General features: G+C 40.7%; 1 protein-coding gene and 1 long non-coding RNA gene across 6 annotated transcripts in view; one reads left to right on the forward strand and one right to left on the reverse strand.

Annotated features, from left to right (window-relative positions):
* arb2a (ARB2 cotranscriptional regulator A) overlaps positions 1-18,661 on the forward strand; it is a 179,156-nt gene that overhangs the window by 61,036 nt on the left and 99,459 nt on the right. The gene's annotated exons all lie outside the window — the stretch shown is intronic.
* LOC310718706 lies at positions 12,574-18,433 on the reverse strand. Its single transcript, XR_014531237.1, has 3 exons — positions 18,163-18,433; positions 13,346-15,932; positions 12,574-13,259 (listed from the first exon to the last, which is right to left on the reverse strand). It is a non-coding gene; the product is annotated as an uncharacterized lncRNA (long non-coding RNA).

Consider the following 18,661-nt stretch of genomic DNA (forward strand, 5'->3'; position numbering starts at 1 on the left):
AGCTGCAATGTCCGTCATTTTTAGTTTGATCCCTTTTTTTTTTTTGTAATGTAGTTACAGTTGTAAAAATGTCAATGAATTTTTGGGTTTTTATAGTTGACTGGATTCCCTCTGGTGATTAATGTCCAGGGAAAAAAAAAAGGGCTTGAATAAATACAAAATACATTTATTTTACAAGTGAAACTATAAAAGTTTAAGAATGCCCGGGTTTGAAGTGCAGCGTTAGATCGTGTAGAATGCGTTCAGAGGGTTTGCGTTTCGAATTATTGAAGGGGATTGTTTTCTTTTTCATACGGTTTGTTCTAATCCAATTTAGGTGTGTGTATAAACAGCAGGAGATTATAAATAGATGTTATTGAATGAATGTACATACTATGTCGTTCTTTAATTGTGTAAAATACATTGATAGTTTGTGCATGTGAAGAGTGAGTGTGTATATATATATATATATATATATATATATATATATACACACACACACACACACACACACACACACACACTGTACACACTCACTCTTCACATGCACAAACTATCAATGTATTTTACACAATTAAAGAAAGACATAGTATGTACATTTTGTGTGTGTGTTTGGGAGAGAGAGAGCTAGCATGGGTAAATGTTACAGCTGGTCAGGATGATGATCAGAGGTGCATTAATCCACAGACACAGAGACAAAAGAAGACAAATAGAACCCATTTGGCCATCGCAGTGATCAAAGGTGCTGCGTGTTCCTGCCCTGAAGGTGTGCTCCGCTATCAGAGTGAGATTGTGGATCTTGTGTGTGTGTGTGTGTGTGTGTGTGTGTGTGTGTGTGTGTGTGTGTGTGTGTGTGTGTGTGTGTGTGTGTGTGTGTGTGTGTGTGTGTGTGTGTGTGATTGTGGGTACATATGCACAAAGATCTGGCAGAGGAGCAAACACCTGCTCCAGGCAGTGCATATACATTTGCTGGGCCTTTTTAGATTTATGTATGTATGTATGCATGTATTTATTTGGGGTTTTTTTTGTTAATTAATTCATTAATTTAATTATTCATTTTTTGCTTTCATCATTACCACGACTTCATTTTACGGGATTTTTCTGGATTATTTTCTTTTTATATATGTTGATTGATTGATTGATTGATTGATTGATTCACATTTTGAGAAACTCCGACTTATGCTTGTGGTTGTGTTTCTGTATACAGATAGGTGGCAGCCTTTTCTTAGGGAGCTGAAGCAATGTCTCTTGATTCTCCCTCTGTCTCTCTCTCTATCTCTCTCTCTCTTTCCTTCTCTCCCCCCTCCCTCTCTCTTTAGCCTTCTCTCTTTTCTGACGATCTCACACTCCCTCACTTCCTCTGCTTGTTCACACAGAATCGCAGCGCTACAAATTAACCTGTCACTTCATCTTTTGACAAGATCTTCATTTTTATTCATTAGGACTCGGGCCTGGTCGCATTCACGGTCATTTGCCTTCGTGTGCACTCTCTTTTCTTTTTCTTTCTTTCTTTCTTTCTTTCTTTCTTTCTTTCTTTCTTTCTTTCTTTCTTTCTTTCTTTCTTTCTTTCTTTCTTTCTTTCTTTCTTTCTTTCTTTCTTTCTTTCTGTTCTTTCTGTTCTTTCTTTCTGTTCTTCCATCTTTTTTTTTTTTTTTTTTTACTCCTATTTTCCCACTTTTTCTATCCTCTTTTTTCTTCTTTTCTCCCCCTCTGTGGACGGGGTGGTAAAATGCGATACCATTAGCCCTTGTTAGGCGTGCACCCTATGTAGATGCCCCTTGAAGGGGAGAGGGAAGGAACAGAGGGCGTAAAAGCACTAAAGAGCTGCTAAGCTGTGTGTGATGAAAAGATAAATGAATGCATAAGTAACCGGGGGCTCGTTCCTGTTTGCCCAGATCAAGGCGAGATCCAGGAGCTTTATAGAGCATTCACGTCGACCCCTATGGAAGAAAAAAAAAATAGAAAATGACGTAGCTGCTACGAATGGAGGAGCAAATGGCAAGAATGCTGCACTCGGCTTTATCCTGTCTCTCTCTCTCTCTCTCTCTCTCTCTCTCTCTCTCTCTCTCTCTTTCGTGTCTCATCTCTGTCTGCTGAGCTGTTGCATTAGCCTCATCACTTCCTCCCTACGCTACTGCTCTGACCATACAGGGAAACTCTGGTTATGAGAAAGGCTGTGTGGGAAACGAAAGAAAGAATAAAATAAAAAATTGATTTTTTTTTTCTTTTTTCATTCTCTTGTGAATTTTTTTTTTATTCTTTCTTTCGTTTCCCACACAGCATTTTGTTAGGCCCTTGGCATCCACTAAACTAAACAGGGCTGTATAAGAAAAATGAGTTCCCCATTAAACATCAGAAAGAAAACACAGCTCAAGTTATTGGATCGTCATCTCCCCTTCACCACGTCTGTTAAGTTCGTTTAAACGTCGTCAAAACATCCTTAGTGTTGGCTTACAGTCGACGAGGCCTTTTATTGCCCGAGTGAACCGCACACGGACGAGAGCGCCTTTTAAAACACTCGCGTAAAAAAAAAAAAAAAAAAAAAATGGCCGCCGCACGAACACCTTCCTACTGGCAATATGGCTCTATATAAAAAAAAAATAAAAATAAAAAAAAAACAACACAAGGTTTAGCCTAGGGGGAAAAAAATCAAGTTTTCTAAGGGGGGAAAAAAATAGCTTTAAGGTATCTTTTAGAACCGAAACCGAAATATATAACGACGTGTAAAGTCCAGGCAGCGAGACGAGAAGTGGAATGAGCTTTATGAAAAAGAAAAACGACATTTGATTTCTCTTTTCTCCTTCACATCATTCTGGTCTTTGATGAGCCCAAAGGCAATGATAGTTTTCTTTATCTTTCTCTCTCTCTCTCTCTCTCGCCACCCCTCCACCCCTTTTTCTCTCGTCTATCCCTGTCTCAATACTGACCAAAAATAGTGTGTGAAATATTTAAGTCTCAACGTGTGGCGGAGGCGAATAATAACCAATTCTCCGGACTATTACTGGACACCTGGAGTCCACTGGCCTTCTTTTCTTCTTCTCGTCTTCTGTCGAAAGAAAAAAAAAAAAAAAAAGGGCTACTCGCCGCTAATGTTAGCAAACCCACTGCGGTCTACCCACGTAAGCAGATTATGAGTAATTGTGTGTGTGTGTGTGTGTGTGTGTGGGGACTCCAGGCAAAAAAGGTGGAGGCGGGAGGGCCGGATGGTTAGGGTTCTGAATGAAATTTAGATCCCCGCCGGCTGTTTTGTGGTGGCCCAGAAAGCTGTGCTGCAAGGTCTGTTCCTGCAGAGGGGCCCCCAGCCTGTGGAGGAGCATGCTGGGAAAAGGTTTGATCGAAGCTGTGGCGGCTCTGTTAATGATCAAAAGTCCAAAACCTTCACATGCACACACACATACACACACACACACACACACACACACACACACACACACACACAGACACACAGCTGCAGAAGCACGCACAGATCTGGTTTACGTCGGCCTTTTCGCGTCCCTTCACGTCTTTTCGCGTTTGAAATCAGAAAACGATGAAACGTTGAAAAGATCCAGATTCCGCGGTTGTCCGGATCAATTTGCGACAGCTAACGGATTCAGGTGTAGACAGGAAATAGACAATGTTATCAGAACCAGTGTAGAAGTTTACACTAGGTGTGTGTGTGTGTTTTTGTTGTTGTTGTTTGGTTGGTTTTTTTTGGGTGTGTGTCTGTCCCTCAAAAGAAACCCTGCGATTGGCTAAGCACGCACTCACAGGATGACCCTGCAAAAAAAAAAAAAAAAACGAGCCCCGCTCTGTTTTTCTTCCTGCGCTCAGGCTAATACTGTCTGCTTAGCCATTCACACATCAAACACCTGAAGTGCATCAGACGGAAGAATGTGCGAGTGGAGGACGATTATTTAATGCAGCGTGGTCTTTTTTTCTCTCTCTCTCTCTCTTTCTTTCTGTCTTCTCCCCCTCGTCGTGTGAAATACGTGTTTTTCTTTTCCATAATTTCTGATTATGGCGAAAAGATTTTCTCCTCGTTTTATATTCATGCGATATGCGTTTGAAGTAAACATGTAATTTGTCGGGGGTTTTTGTATTCTTTTTTTTTTTTTTTTTTTCCCCCACCCCCACCCCCTTCGTGCCGCTTGTGAGTATAATTTGTATGCGATGATAATTAGGCGAATTCGTTTGCAAACTCGCGTTTTTATTGTTTTCACATAAGCACGTACACTAAATTAAGCATAATATATATTATAAAGTTTTGTGTGTGTGTGTTTGTGTGTGTGTGTGTGTGTGTTGGGGGGGTGTGGATATCTGCGGCTCCAGGTTTCAACTTAATTTTATTAAAACGGATTTATTTAAATCTTTGGGTTTAACTCCGCCTTCTTTTCCACTTCTGTTTAGGTCATTTGTTTAAAAAAAATAAATAAAAAATGCAAAATAAATAGATAAGAAAAGGATTTCAGAAAACTGCTCTCAACATTCACAGGCATTTAGGCCGAATTTGGATGTATGCATGTTTTATGTATATGTCTGAATTATAGCTGTGTGGCAGTGTGTTTGTGTGTGGGTGTGTGTGTATGTGTGTGTGAAAAAAAAGGGAGAGTGTGAGAGTGTACTTGTGTGTGTCCACTGTGTCTTAATAGACATGCTGAGTTGAATGCAGCCTCACATCTCAGTCCTTCATAATGGCTAGTGTGGAGTCTTTAGCCTGGCTGAATCTCAATCCTTTGCTTATGGATAATTGCACTCCCAGCCCCTTTTGCCTCCCCTTTTGCAGCTGAAAACCAAGCTCATTGCAGCCCATAAAGAAATCCCCCTGCTGAAGGAGAGAGCGAGAGAGAGAGAGAGAGAGAGAGAGACGGGAGGTTGGGGTAGGGCGGTGGGGGGGTTTGGGCCGATGGAGAAAGAGAGTGAGAGAGAGAGAGATCCCAAGTTGTCCTTGTGCATAAAAGTAGATTCGCACTTCAACACCTTTTCAAATTAATATTTGTGATGGGTCTATTCTGCAGCCACGGTTTCTGTTCTGCAGCCTTTGTTCGTGCGTTTGATGTAATGGAGGAGAGCACAAAAGGAGAGCTGGGAGAGTGAGGGAAAATGGTAGTTAAGTGGGCTTAAGGGGTGTTTCAGGCTCAGCTAAAAGACGGCCAGCGTGAATAGGAGCTGCGAATGCTCGGGCCCTGGGCCCCGGCTGTAAACACACAGGTCTGACACAAAGGTGCGCCGTAAATGAGCACAGGCAAACCGAGCGGCACCCTGCAAGCTAGGCCCTTGTGTTTCCTAGACCCCCCCGCCCCCAGCCCCCCCGCCCGAAGCAGCTGACCAATCAGGACTGGGATGAACCGAGTCAATCAAACCTTTACGCCGAAAAACAACTAGAGAGACTGATTTTCTTGGATTTCTTCACCCGCCTTCTTCTCTTGTCGGAGGATTTAACCCCAATTTTTCTCTTTCTCTTTCATTCTATCTTTTGCTCTCTCTCTCTCTCTCTCTCTCTCTCTCTCTCTCTCTCTCTCTCTCTCTCTCTCTCTCTCTCTCTCTCTTTCTCTCTCTCTCTCCAGGCTTAGCTTCATCCCCAGTGCTTGGGCGGTTAAACTCTTTTGTTTGGTTAATTGCGATGAGTATAATATACTAGTCTCTCAGAGGTCTGCGAGACAATTAGACAGTTGCCCATTTTTAATGAGACAGCGCCCAGTCAGACGCTAGCCCCCTCATTCAGCGGCAGCCACCGTGGGCCTTTCTGTCTTTCTCTTCGCTTCCGAGGGAGGGGTTGAAATGGCGGGGATCGCCCGCGAGTCGGGGTTCCCTCCGAGTAATAGGGGTGTGAAGGGAGGGGGGGGCAAGGGAGGAAAAATAGCAGATTAAAAGAAGGGTATTTCGTCCTCAATCAAACTCTCATGGGCGACTCCCGTGTTTGGCGGAGGCGGCGCGAGTCTGCCTGCTTTAGCCAGACCCTGAGCCTCGGGAATAGCCAGGTAATGGGCAGCTATTATCTCCTGCTCCGGGAGTGAGATGTGCACTGTCTCATTGTCATTCCAGTAAGCAAGGGGGATGGCCGGCAGACCCGGGGATTTGTTTTTTTTTAATTTCCGGATTTTTTTTTATTCCAATTTTATATAAAAAAATCGTCCATTCATTCTCTCGCCTGTCTTTTCTCGGCCCTTCGATGAATTAATAACTCCGATTTTTGTCATCGAATGATTTTAATTTACATCCACACTTGTATAAAGTTATGAAGGGCAGTGCGTTTTTTTTTGTGGGGGGGGGACGCTTTTCTATTCACCCGTTCAACTTGTCCTCTCTTCTTTCTTTTTTTCCTCTCGCACTAATCACACTGTTACAACAAAGATGGGCTCCATTATTGCATGTGTGGTAGAGAAGAAAGGAAATGAGAGAGGGACAGGGGTTGGTCGCCACCTGACACAAGACAATTAATCTTCCCGTAAAGCCTTGTCAGCCTGCTAGGACGACACAAATGGATGGCCAGCATTAAGCGAGGAGTGTAGGTAGGGATTTTAACAAGCATTTACGAGAGTCCATTTTCTCGCTAATGAAGAAGAGAATAAGTGACCCGCCGTGCCAGCAACATACACTTAAGGCTCTGTCCTCCTTCATCGCCGCCGAACTGACAGAGCGGCCCGGCGAGAGAGGTAGACTAGAGGATCTCTTCTGCCTGCTAATTCCTCTGTCAGCGTGAAGATCTGAGGGCATTGGAGATTGATGGCAGGGCAAGGATGGGTAACACTGCCCTCACACCATGGCCTCTGCCTGGCCTCCCAGTCTACCATTGCATGGCTTCCCAAATTAATTAAAGCGCAGCTAAGCGCAGGCCAAACGCCGCAGCCCGGCTCGGTGGCCTGCTCTCCGACGAGCTTGTTTATGTTGAAACATGAATATATCAGTGATAGTGAACTTTTAACGAGCCTTCGCAGACCCACAAGAGAGAGAGACACGAGTGGTGTTTGGTCAGAAGCTCAGAGTAGAGCTGACCTAACGTGCCATTGATTATTAGCCCTACAGAGAAAGAGGCGTTAAATTTGCCATAAGACGAGTCGAGCGTAGAGGATGAAAGGCTGTCGCTAGCGCGTGTTGCTAATGCCGCGGAACTCCGTACCGCTGTCTACTAATGGCCGTATTTGACGTTAGTGCTCAGGCCAGGTCTTAATAATGGGGCTGTTAGAGGCCAGCGATTGAAGATCGACTCCAACGTACATCAAACACCCCATAAGCTCTTAGATTATTTTTTTCCTTATAGAATGTCCTAAAGTCGTCCAACCACACCTTTTTACACCCACCTTTTTTTCTGTCTTTCTCCTCACAGCCGGGTGTGTTTCGCATTCGACCGATTTTACATTCTCACGAGCAGGCCAAGTGTGCGGCAGGGTGTCCTCTGGCCAACTCCACTCCATCCTACCGGACGTTTCAGCTTCTTAATCCCAGTGGTAGTGTCGGAAAGCAGCCAGCTTTTGAATTGTTAATGTTTTGCGTCTCGTTGACTGGTGCGGGAGAGAAAGGAGAGACGGGGCAGACATCGGAGACCAAACTAATGCTGGATTTTCGGTTAATAAAGAAGCAGCACAACACCTCTCTCGCTGATCAATTAGAGTAGCTCATGGCAGGGGTTCTCGAAGTGGCGTCCAGGAAGAACCTCCCTGGTACGGTGGTGTAAATTAGAAGTTGATATTTGAAGTTATGTGTAGTTGAAGGTCTTGCTTGTTGAAGGGGTTGTACTGACAGTCCGACACACAAGTGGAAAGTTCAGGTATAACAAGCTCTATGGTGCCAATTCGTAGCCAGAATATCATCATTCAAATGAAAATAATGAGCCCAATATTTGGCTAGATGGATTATGTTCAATATAAAATTGTGCTGAGGGGCTTCAGGTTTCTCTTTAACTACAAACTAGTTAGAGAACCCCAGGCAAAGGGAAATTATAGCCCAATTTGAAGCACTCCACAAGACTTGTGTGTTTTTTGTTGTTGGTCTGTTATGGCTCAGGTTGATTTGTTGTGACTGCTTTATCGACCCCCCCTTCTGTTTTGAGAACTGAGCTTGTAGCTTGTATTTGCTCCCCTTTAGTCATTTATTTCTGAATAATTTTTTTTAATGGTGGCTTAAATACGCACGTGTACATTTTTGAAAAGTGTTTGTCATGTATAGGCGAGAGTTCCTCTCCTATTAAAGAGTCAGTTTCGGCGTCTCGCCAAGTCGGCGCAACGTTTGTCATTTGCGCTCGCACCTTCTTGACCCGCAGTGTCACGGCTCGCAAAACCCATCCCGTTTGTTTGTCGTTACACACTCCGGGTCCGCCCGAGTCTCGCGACACGTAGCGAAGACGAGGTGAACAAGACACTGTCGCTTTACAGCCCCCACCCCCCATCATCACCACCACCGCCACTACCCCTCTTACCCCACCTTGTATTCCTGTTCTCGGCAGCCAAACATTTTTAATTATATCTTCTGTGAAGTAGTGCGCCTCAGTAACCAAGGAGCTGACATTGATGCATGTGCTGATAAATCCGCAAACACTGGAAACGAGATTAACAAAGATTTTGAGGAAAGGGTGACAGCTAATTTTGCGCACTGGTCCGCGCCTCGTTCAGGAGTGATGTTTTGATAGAGAACCGACCGAGAATTCGCATTTCACGCCGCAGAGAGGGATATTAGGAGTTGCGCCGCATATGCACTTTTTAAAATTGTTTTGCTGCTTTTTATACTTCCTCCCTGTTCCCGAATTCGGTTTGCTCGCTCGTCGTCACACTTTTATTGGAGGTTCTGACGCTGGGGTAATTTATGCGCTGCGTTTGCGTGGAGGTCTTGAGTTTTTGACAGGCGGACACTCAGAGTTGCTTGTCGAACAGTGTTAAGTACTGTGCAGGTAATTCCCCACCCCAATAACACCCTGTATTTGGTTGCTCGAATTGGGGGTGTGGTCGGGTGGTGTGTGTGTGTGTGTGTGTGTGGGGGGGGGGGGGGGGCGTGCATTGTAATCTAGTATAATAGTTGATGCACCCTGATTTTTATTCCACGATTGTTCTTCTTGTTTAAACCGGACCGACCTCAAAAATGATCATTCGGCGACAGTTGTATTGTGTGCCTTTTTTTTTTTTTTTTAAACCATGCAGCAGGCCTGGCCTATGAGCGAGGAGAGAGAAGTGATCTGATGGGGTTTGTGTATTGAACGTGACCGACCTCTGTGTTTCTGAACACGTTGTCCGTGTTTAAACAGGCGATATGCAGCCCGGAGTGAAAGGTATCTCTGTGCTTCATCGTTTCTTTTAGAAGAGAGGAGACAAGCAGATAACAATCATATCTGCCACCGCTGATTCCTCACATCTCTGACGAGTGTGTGAGCATGTGTGTGTTAGAAAAGAGGGGGGATTGGAGAGAGAGAGAAAGAGAGAGGGGGGGGAATTCACAGACCACTGCCAGGCCTACTCTCTCCAACCAATTTTGTGTCTATATGGCAGAAACATCTTGTAGTTATCTTTTTTTCTCCCTTGTTCTTTTTTATGCCTGTTCTCCTTTTGTCTCTGTATTTTTCCCCTCTCTCTCTCTCTCTCTCTCTCTCTCTCTCTCTCTCTCTCTCTCTCTCTCTCTCTCTCTCTCTCTCTCTCTCTCCCCGAATCAGCTCCCCATCTTCATTTGCAGGCAGCTGACAGCTTCTTTCACTTTTCTTTGTCATTTTTTTTTTCCCCTCTCTCTCCTCTTTGTCTCTTTTCTTCTCTTCTCACCCTCCATCCTTCTCCATCTGCTTTCGCTTTTGTTTGCTCGGGCCCTCTCTCATCCCAACTTGATAATGAGGAATGCGGTGTGACCCTGACCTCCATTGGCCCAGGGACACCTTTTGACCTCAGCATGTGACCTTCAGTCTCTGTTTTGACAGCTTGATTAATTACCCAGTGTTATGATTTATGAGTAAGCAGTATGTAAAAATAATAGACAACAGGTGGTCTTCAAAAAAAATAAAAAAAAAAAAATTTTTCTGTTAATGTCAGGGATTTTGCACTGGGATTTTTCTCCTTGTCTCTTTCTTTCTTTCTTTCCTTCTTTCTTTCTAAATTTGTTAAAGGAAGTAATGGTAATCTTTTCCGCATGTATCCTCAGATTTGTAGGAATCTTCGAATTTTGCACCCACAGGATTAAACCCAGCAGTGTCTGTGTGTACTTCATTAAAACTACACTCTTTCACACCTGACTTCACAGATGTGCTTCGTTTTCTTGAAAGGTTATGTACAGACTCTGAATCCCTCCTTAATTTGCAGGACTGTATGCTAATATTTTATTACGGATGGATGACAGATTAGTGGAAAATCTTTAGACAGTGTTATGCGAGCATGTCTTGAGCCCACTTGTCTCCTTATATAAGTTAATAATAAGAAAGTTATTCTAGAAACCAATCACCTTTTTTCCTATGATGAAATATTCCTTGGTAGGAGCGGTGACTTCCAGGATAACCTCACCCCCACGTTCATGTACGGAGCTTCACCGAACACTTTGATGGGTATAAAAAATAATTATATACCCAATTTTCAATTCTAGCGAAACACAGCCGAAAGATGTCGAAATATTAACACCAATTGGGGAATATCGTTATTTTTAATTTTTTTATTTTTTTCAATTTCCGTTCGGCACTGATTTAATTTGGAATCGATATTTGACCGTTTGAAGATCTTCTTGCTTTATATCTCATCCAAATTTGCCATGTAATATCTCTAATAGCTAATCACATGAGAGCCGCTGCCAAATAATACGATGTTTAGGAATCATTTGACACCCCCCCCCCCCAAAAAAAAAAAACAAAACAAAAAAACTCCTGTTTCTTTCCATTGACAACAGTTAACTTGTGACAAATAAAAATTCCATGTCAAACTATTCCTATGGAAACACGGTGATGAGAAAAACACCTTGGAGACCACCAGCTTTTCTTTCAGCTCGGCTTCTCTTTGGGTTGCAATAACAGAGCAGGGGTCAAGGGATTCCACTTTAACCTTCGACCCCAGGGGGTGGCCACAGTGAGCGGTGGTCACTAAGATTAATACCCCATAGGACACTCATTATTCTTACTCAACCAGAGGTAGATTACAAGGGAATATGAAGTTTGGGACGACAAGTCCCTCTCGAGTAGCTGTGACCTTTTTAATCAGCGCCTAAATGTCCGCTTTAGTGATAAATCTCTTTTTATACCCGAACGCTGACTTGCAGGTCCGAGCATTCCTTCACATCGCTTCCACCGAGGTATGGCGACCAAAGCCGTGCAGGTCGTATCAGGAGAGCAAAACATCTCGAATTTAGACACAAAAATCACTTTCCAAGTTACCAGCTGGACTGGAGCGCTCTGATCGAGTCTAATACGTTGTTAAAAAGATTTGACAATTTGTGATTTATGTCTGGTCGTAAATCATTTCACATGTATCGTAAAAGCGTTGTCAATTAGCGAAGCTCCACATCTTCTGGGTGAACGCCGTGTTAGTTGGCTAAGTGGAACTTTCTGATGGTTGTATATATTTGTGGGTATATATATATATAAAAATGTGAATAAATATTTGTTTGTCTGTTTATTTATTTGATGTAATGCATTTATAATGATAGTAGTAATAATAATAATAATATAATAGTAATATCAGTAACATTTCTTCTTCTTGTTCTCGATCTTCCTGTTCTTTTTTTTTTTTTTCTTTTTTCTGGAAATGTCCCATAATATGTTTTTTTTTTTTTTTTTTTTTTTTTTTTCCTCTTGTTCTTCCTCTTTTTTTTTCTTCTTCTTCTTCTTCTTATTTGTTATGGGCTGCTAAACTAAGCATCGCTATTATTCATTTATTTATTTATTTATTGATTTTCTTACTTTATGTTATGAATTTAAAACAATAGTAAAAATAGTAATAATATCAGCAATAATTCTTGTTGTTGTTGTTATTGTTTTTCTTCGACTTCTTGTGAGTGGTCCTGGTAAGCTAAACATCAAAAGGATTTATTTTATTTAAACAGGTATACATTATAATAATAGATTGTGTTATTATTATTATTATTTATTTATTTGCTCAATTTTTCTCATTGTTTTTCACGCGCTTATATTTCCGCTTTACATTCCTACCAAAATCCGAACGATCGATGCCGGTGGCCATGCGATTTTTGAGATTGCGCGAGGTTGTACTTCGCCTCCTATCGGTCAGTGTAATTTCCCCGACGTTGTTCTTTGCCCTTTACCCAATTTTTTGCAGCACCTTCTAAACACTGTCATCCACCTTCCCATTTTGTAGCATGCAGTGATTTATATATGAAGCAGTTAGACAAGAATATCAGGGGGCAGCTATCATTCCATGATCTATATCCTCCATTCCCCTCATTAAAAATGTATGTGCATGCTGAAGGGGAACAATATAGAAATATAAATCATATCGCTAAAGGCATGTGCACAGGCTCTCCGAATTATTTATTTTTGGCTTTCTGCTACGTGTGTTTTCCCCTCACTCCATTGTTTCTATTGTCTTACCTGGCCAGAGGGCTGCTGAACAGGGAAGTGTGGGGCGAACCAACCAGCTGTTTTATACTCACCCATGGTGTGGCCTGGACTCTTAGATTGATTCATTTAAAAATAAAAAATAAATATTTTTTTTTTTTTTTTTTAGGGTAGTAAAAAATGTGCACATGGTGATCATGTGACATCTCTAAATGTATCTATTTATATACTTTCAGCAATGAGCACATGACCTGCCTCGCCCAATCATAAGCAGCCTTGAACCAGGTGTAAAACAATTAGTTGTGTAGTATACATATTTGATTTATACACTAATTTTGTATTTTTTTTATTTTTTTGACCCACATTTATGCTATCAGCAGGATTTCACTTACTCCTGGTAGACACCTGAGTCTATATAGATCATCAGTACGGCCCTGAAGTTTCATCGATACCAAATATTCACAAATTGCAGCTGTAATAGTAGTCAGAAAAGCCTCCAAATTGTTGAGCCTAGTGTTTTTTTTTTTCCAACCATGTAGCTGGTACTCATTAGATCTCTTATCAGGTAACCCTGGTGTAGATATATATCATCATCTTTTAGTCTTATCTACTACATCCATCAAGGGACAGACACCACCTGAGGACCAGCACTGAGCAGATATTTGAGCGTTATATAATTCTGTGTATGTGAAGAGTATTGCAGACAGGATTCCTACGCCTTATAAAAACACGAATGTAAATGTATGGAATTTGATTTGAGTGATTTCCAGGTCTGGATTAGAACGAAGGGTAAAAAGAGTATTGAAAAACGTTTGTGTTTACATACTATTGCCTTCTTTTTATATATATATATATATATATATATATATATATATATATATATATATATATATATATATATATATATATATATATATATACATATTTTATTTTTATTTTTTTTTTAATATAAAATTAACAATTTGTGCTAAAACAGGTCTTCACTAATTAAAAAACAAACATAGTTTTCGTCTGAAAGCGCTCCACATGTCCACATTTTTTCGTTTTCACTCGCTTCCAGCATTTCCGCCTACCGTTTATTAACATTACGTCACTTTGAAACGTCACGGCAATGGCTTAAAATGTTCGTTTTCACGTAAAAAATCGTTTTCAAATGTATCCACGGAGCGTTTTCAAAAAGCTACGTTTTCGTTGACTGAAAACGCCATCCCAGTGGACGGAAGACCAAAACCCAGAGAATGATATGCGTTTTCAAACGAAAACAGATCAGTGTGAACATGGCCATAAGGTGTTTTTGTTAATGGACTTTAGTTCTGTTTTGTAGTTTCTTGGTTAACAGTACACGAACGATCCTTCTGTTTCTGTTGGATTGAATGTTTACAGTGTGAAAATGTAATGATTTACTATCGAGGTGCAGGTTTAATAGAATGCTGTGCATTGACCGTTTGGTTTTGGTATGAATTTGCATGAACTACAGTAGCTACAATCTTCCGGCAATTATTCGGTAATCTATTAACATACGTCAAAGGTTTCGACTCTGACATGCATCGGAGATTGTAACGTAACGCATGTTATAGTTTGAATTTAAAATAATGACTTCGGATATTAAATACGGTCTAAAAGTCTTCGCATATTCGAGTCTGGTCAAGTATGGGATTTCGAATTTTGATTGTTTTTCTTGTATTGCTGTTTTGTGTGTGTACATATGTAGTGTAAATGTCTGATTGATTATTAGTAGTAAGTTTGTTGGTCAGCTAGTGTGTGTGTGTGTGTGTGTGTGTGTGTGTGTGTGTGTGTGTGTGTGTGTGTAATGGGAATTTGTTTTTGTTTGTGTCAGTATTCGAAGTGCGGTGGTAAATGGCATTTCCCCTGCGCTCACAGTCACTTCCTCCTGAGCGATTGACATGTTGCCCTCCTGTAAAAAGTTGACAAATGATTTCTGTAACATTTACTTACACAATCGATAGCTCTGACAAATTCCACCTGCGCCGTGATTAATGCTATACCAGCCTCTCTCCCCATCCTTCTCCCTCTCCCTGTTCAACCTCCAGGGGCTGCCGTGCACACTCCGAGCCGTTTGTGTGTGTGTGTGTGTGTGTAGCCCTCTGGATGTTTGTGCTTTGTGTGTGGTATTTCAGCAGCTTTATTAAGCACTAACTCTGCTCTTATGGTAACATGAAGGATGTGATAAAAGGAAAAGAAAGAAAAGTGGAAGCTTTGCGTCTAAGCCGGTTTCCGAGCCGTCGCGTAGCGTCTCTGCTTAACCTTATCACACGTAAATTAGAGCCAATCTGTCAATGTCACAGAGCGCTAAGGTCTCTTACGGCATGAAATAAACAACGTTGTCCGTTTCCATGAACGCGAACACAAGCGTGTTACATTTTAGAACATTCTCCCTCTCTTTTTATTTATTTTTTTTGTCTGTCTGAGACACGTAATAAGGAGACGGTTTATTCCACGTTAAAAAATCCTTGTAGGGTTTGCATTGTACAAGTTCTCTGAGAGCTTATCATTTACAAGTATTTTAATCCTTCGTTCCTTTATTTCGTCCCGGCACAGGAACTTCTCGTTCTTTCCAAAGACCCATCAAGTACACGCAATTTTTACATAACCACCTACATGCACATCTTGGACCAAGGGTTATTTAAGGTCATTTGTTCCTTTATCATTGACATAACTGCTCTACTCATATTATTATAATGAGAAGTCTGAAGGTTTCATCTGTATTGCATTCAATGGAAAGTTGCATATCCCATTCTTTCACTAAAACATGTTATAGATGATACATTGTACATACAGTAAAAGGTGTAAATAGTACATTATTAGTAGTTCAAATAATAAGCTGTATAATTTTTGCTATATATTTCTCTGTTTTTGTTTGTTTGTTTGTTTTAGAGATTATATTACCAGCACAACCTCGAATTCAATCTCTTACGCTGGTTTTAGAGTTGCGTCGGAGTTTACTTTAACACTCGAGCTGACACGGACTCCACAAGCTTTCAGATCTGTTAAAGATTCCTGCTTGAGTAAAAAATCTGTTTTTGTCCTGTTAGTACACAGGAGTTAACATGGTCTCCAGTTTGCTTTTCTTTTTTTTTTTCACCACCTTTTTTCGTACATTTCCATATAAAACAATCACAATTTCTGGTCTCATACTATTGAACTTATACTATATTAGATTTTTTTTTTTTTCTTTCATAGCAATATGGAAGGCTTTAGCGAGTACCTGCAGTATAAGCACAGTGTGAATAAAGCCCTCTGCAGATCTTCTATCCCCACTTCCTCCTCCAATCAGGTTGCTCCGTCCTTGCTGCCTCCAGCTTCCTGATTGGCTGGTCCTTCCAGCCGTAAGCTTACAAAGGGATGACAGGCTGTGGTAGAGCAGGACGCGCAGGCGCAGGAGGCCAGGCTGAGGCTTTGTGGTAATGGAGGGTCAGCATGTTGCTCGAGACGTCATCCACCGGCTTTGATCACGCACGCATATTCCCCCTCAGACGCCGTACGTAGGCTACATGTGCACAAACACACACAGATGTGTGCAAGTGTTAAAAAAATAATAATAAATTACATGCATACACACATTTTCACACACACATGCGTATTCCTGACCGCTATAGGGCACGCTTTGTACCTGACAAGTACCATACTCTCTCTCTGACCCGAAGCAGTACGAGTCTTTCTCTTCATCACAGGACTATAGAGGAAGGGTGGGAAAAACGACAGAGAGCCTCTCTCCCTCGCTCTCCCGCTTCAAAGCCAAACAAAGAGCCGCAAATAGCTAAACCACTGGGTTGTCTGTCAGCGTGCCGCTGAAGACCCAATATTATTGTAAGCACGTCTCATTTCAGCAGGACTGACTGAGGAACCGGACAGCTCGGCTCTGCCATAAGCTAAATTTATTAGTGTTGCCTGTAGAAGGACTGATTTAGTGGACAGACCATTATTACTGTATTTACCTTCCATACACACACACACACACGCACGCACGCACAATGGAAACACTCGGCTAATACAGGGATTTTTGCATGCCTGTATGAACCTCATTCAGGTAGATTTTATTTTTGTAGTATTTATTAAACGTTAATGGATTGTATTAAAGTGACAGGATGACAAGGTTTTTTTTATTTATTTGTTTGTTTGTGTATATTCTTGGGGCTCATCAGTACTTTGAGGAACACCGACTAGCTGCATGTTTTATTAGGTGCCTGGAAATAGAGAAATCGCATCACACTGTCAACATAAACCCACTTAGTTGTACCTATTTTTATGATTATTGATGAGAATAATATTATTATTTATAATAATAATAATCATAATATACAATATTCAATAATATAAAAGTCGAATATAAAATATATCATTATCATTAATCATAATAATTATATAGTATAGTAATGTATAAAATAAATAATGTAAAAATGTGATATAAGAAAATCTATTATGATTTTATAATTTGCTACTTGTTTTTATTTTTTTTCCCTTCTATTTTTAAATATTTATTTAATATATATAAATTCATTTTTCCCTTTAAAAATATATTTTACTCATTGTGTCAATCGACTTATAAATGTACCTCTAGTGCCCTAATTTGCTGTTAATGTGCTAGTGAAGGCACGAAAATAAATATAAAATAATAAAATGAGATGAATTTTTCTACATTTTTTCTGCGCTATAATATTTTAATATTTTGCACATTTAAAAAATTTATATATATATATATATATATATATATATATATATATATATATATATATATATATATATATATATATATATATATATATATAAATATATATATATAAATATATAAAATGTATGTGCAATATACTCTATATTTCTACCTCTCTGTATTACACTGTCTAATCTTAACGTCTTAAACCCAATCATGTCTCACTCTTTGTTCACCCCGCGTTCATTTTATGATTTTTCTTTTTTTTTTTTTTTTTTTTTTTTTACCGTGCTTCATGTTCTATGTTTGTGTAAGGTTATGGATGTTAGATTGAAAGACGCGGCGCTGTCAGTCGGTGAGATGAAGGCGCATGACGGCGGCGTAGGCCATTGTAACTGTGGGTGAAGGGAGTCAGCTAGTTTGAGACAGACAGACAAAAGAACAGTTAAGAGGGCATCCAGTGGTGGGTTACAGAGGTCTGAGACCTACTGAGGGTCCACGGTGACCCAGACAGACCATTGGCCCAGAGGCCAGGCCTGCTTACTTTGCCCCATGAGGAGGTGCCAACCAGGGGCACGGGGGCATGGGAAGAGCCAGACATCCGATCCAGCCACTCAACAGAGCAAGGCGTAGAATTTCACAGATAAGCTTCTTGCTGCTGCATATATACACGCGCCCGCACGCACACACACACACACACACACACACACACACACACACACACACACACACACACACACACACACACACACACATAAAATTTTAAAAAGTATCTATCTATCTATCTATCTATCTATCTATCTATCTATCTATCTATCTATCTATCTATCTATCTATCTATAAATTACTCAAAATATATTATTGATTGAATGTCCCAAATAGTGTTTGCTAATTATTTATTAATTGCTAAATAATTATTTAACAAAATGTTGACATTTTACAATTTGAGAAAATAAAACATAATTGTTATTAGTGATTTGACCAGAACATAAATGCACCCTTTCACATTTCATGAACAAGCCGCTGTCCATAGCATGATGAGAATAGCCACGAGAGACGACACTCGCACCTCCTCACTGTGGCAGCAAACGTTACCGAGGTCACATCAGCGAATGCAGGAACGAGGCTACGATCTTCTTCGAGATTTAATCCAGGCGATGTAGTCATTAGCGATACAGCCATAGAAAGAAAAGAAAGAAAGACAGAGCTACAGGAAGGCCTGTCTGGCTGTCTTTCTTTCCTAGTCATTTATCTTGCCTGCCACCAGTGGGCAGTGGCACTAAACTCCACTCAAGCTGCCTCACCACTGCGTGCAACCACAAAGCCAAACTGCTGCTGGCCGGTGCCTCTGTCCTCAACCAGAAAGTTGTCAGGGAAAGAAAAAACTGTTTTATACATACACGTCATGCGGACAGCGTGTGGCGCGACCACGGGAATTTATTATGAGCAACTGGTTTAAAACGTATTTCTTTCATTCAAATGGAGTTGCTAAATGTAGTTAAATTACTGTAAAGAGTTAATTATAATTATTCTCATTATTGGTAATAATAATAATTATAAATAACGTA

The sequence above is a fragment of the Silurus aristotelis genome, assembly GCF_946808225.1.
Source record: "Silurus aristotelis genome assembly, chromosome: 23".
Classification (NCBI taxonomy): Eukaryota; Metazoa; Chordata; class Actinopteri; order Siluriformes; family Siluridae; genus Silurus; species Silurus aristotelis.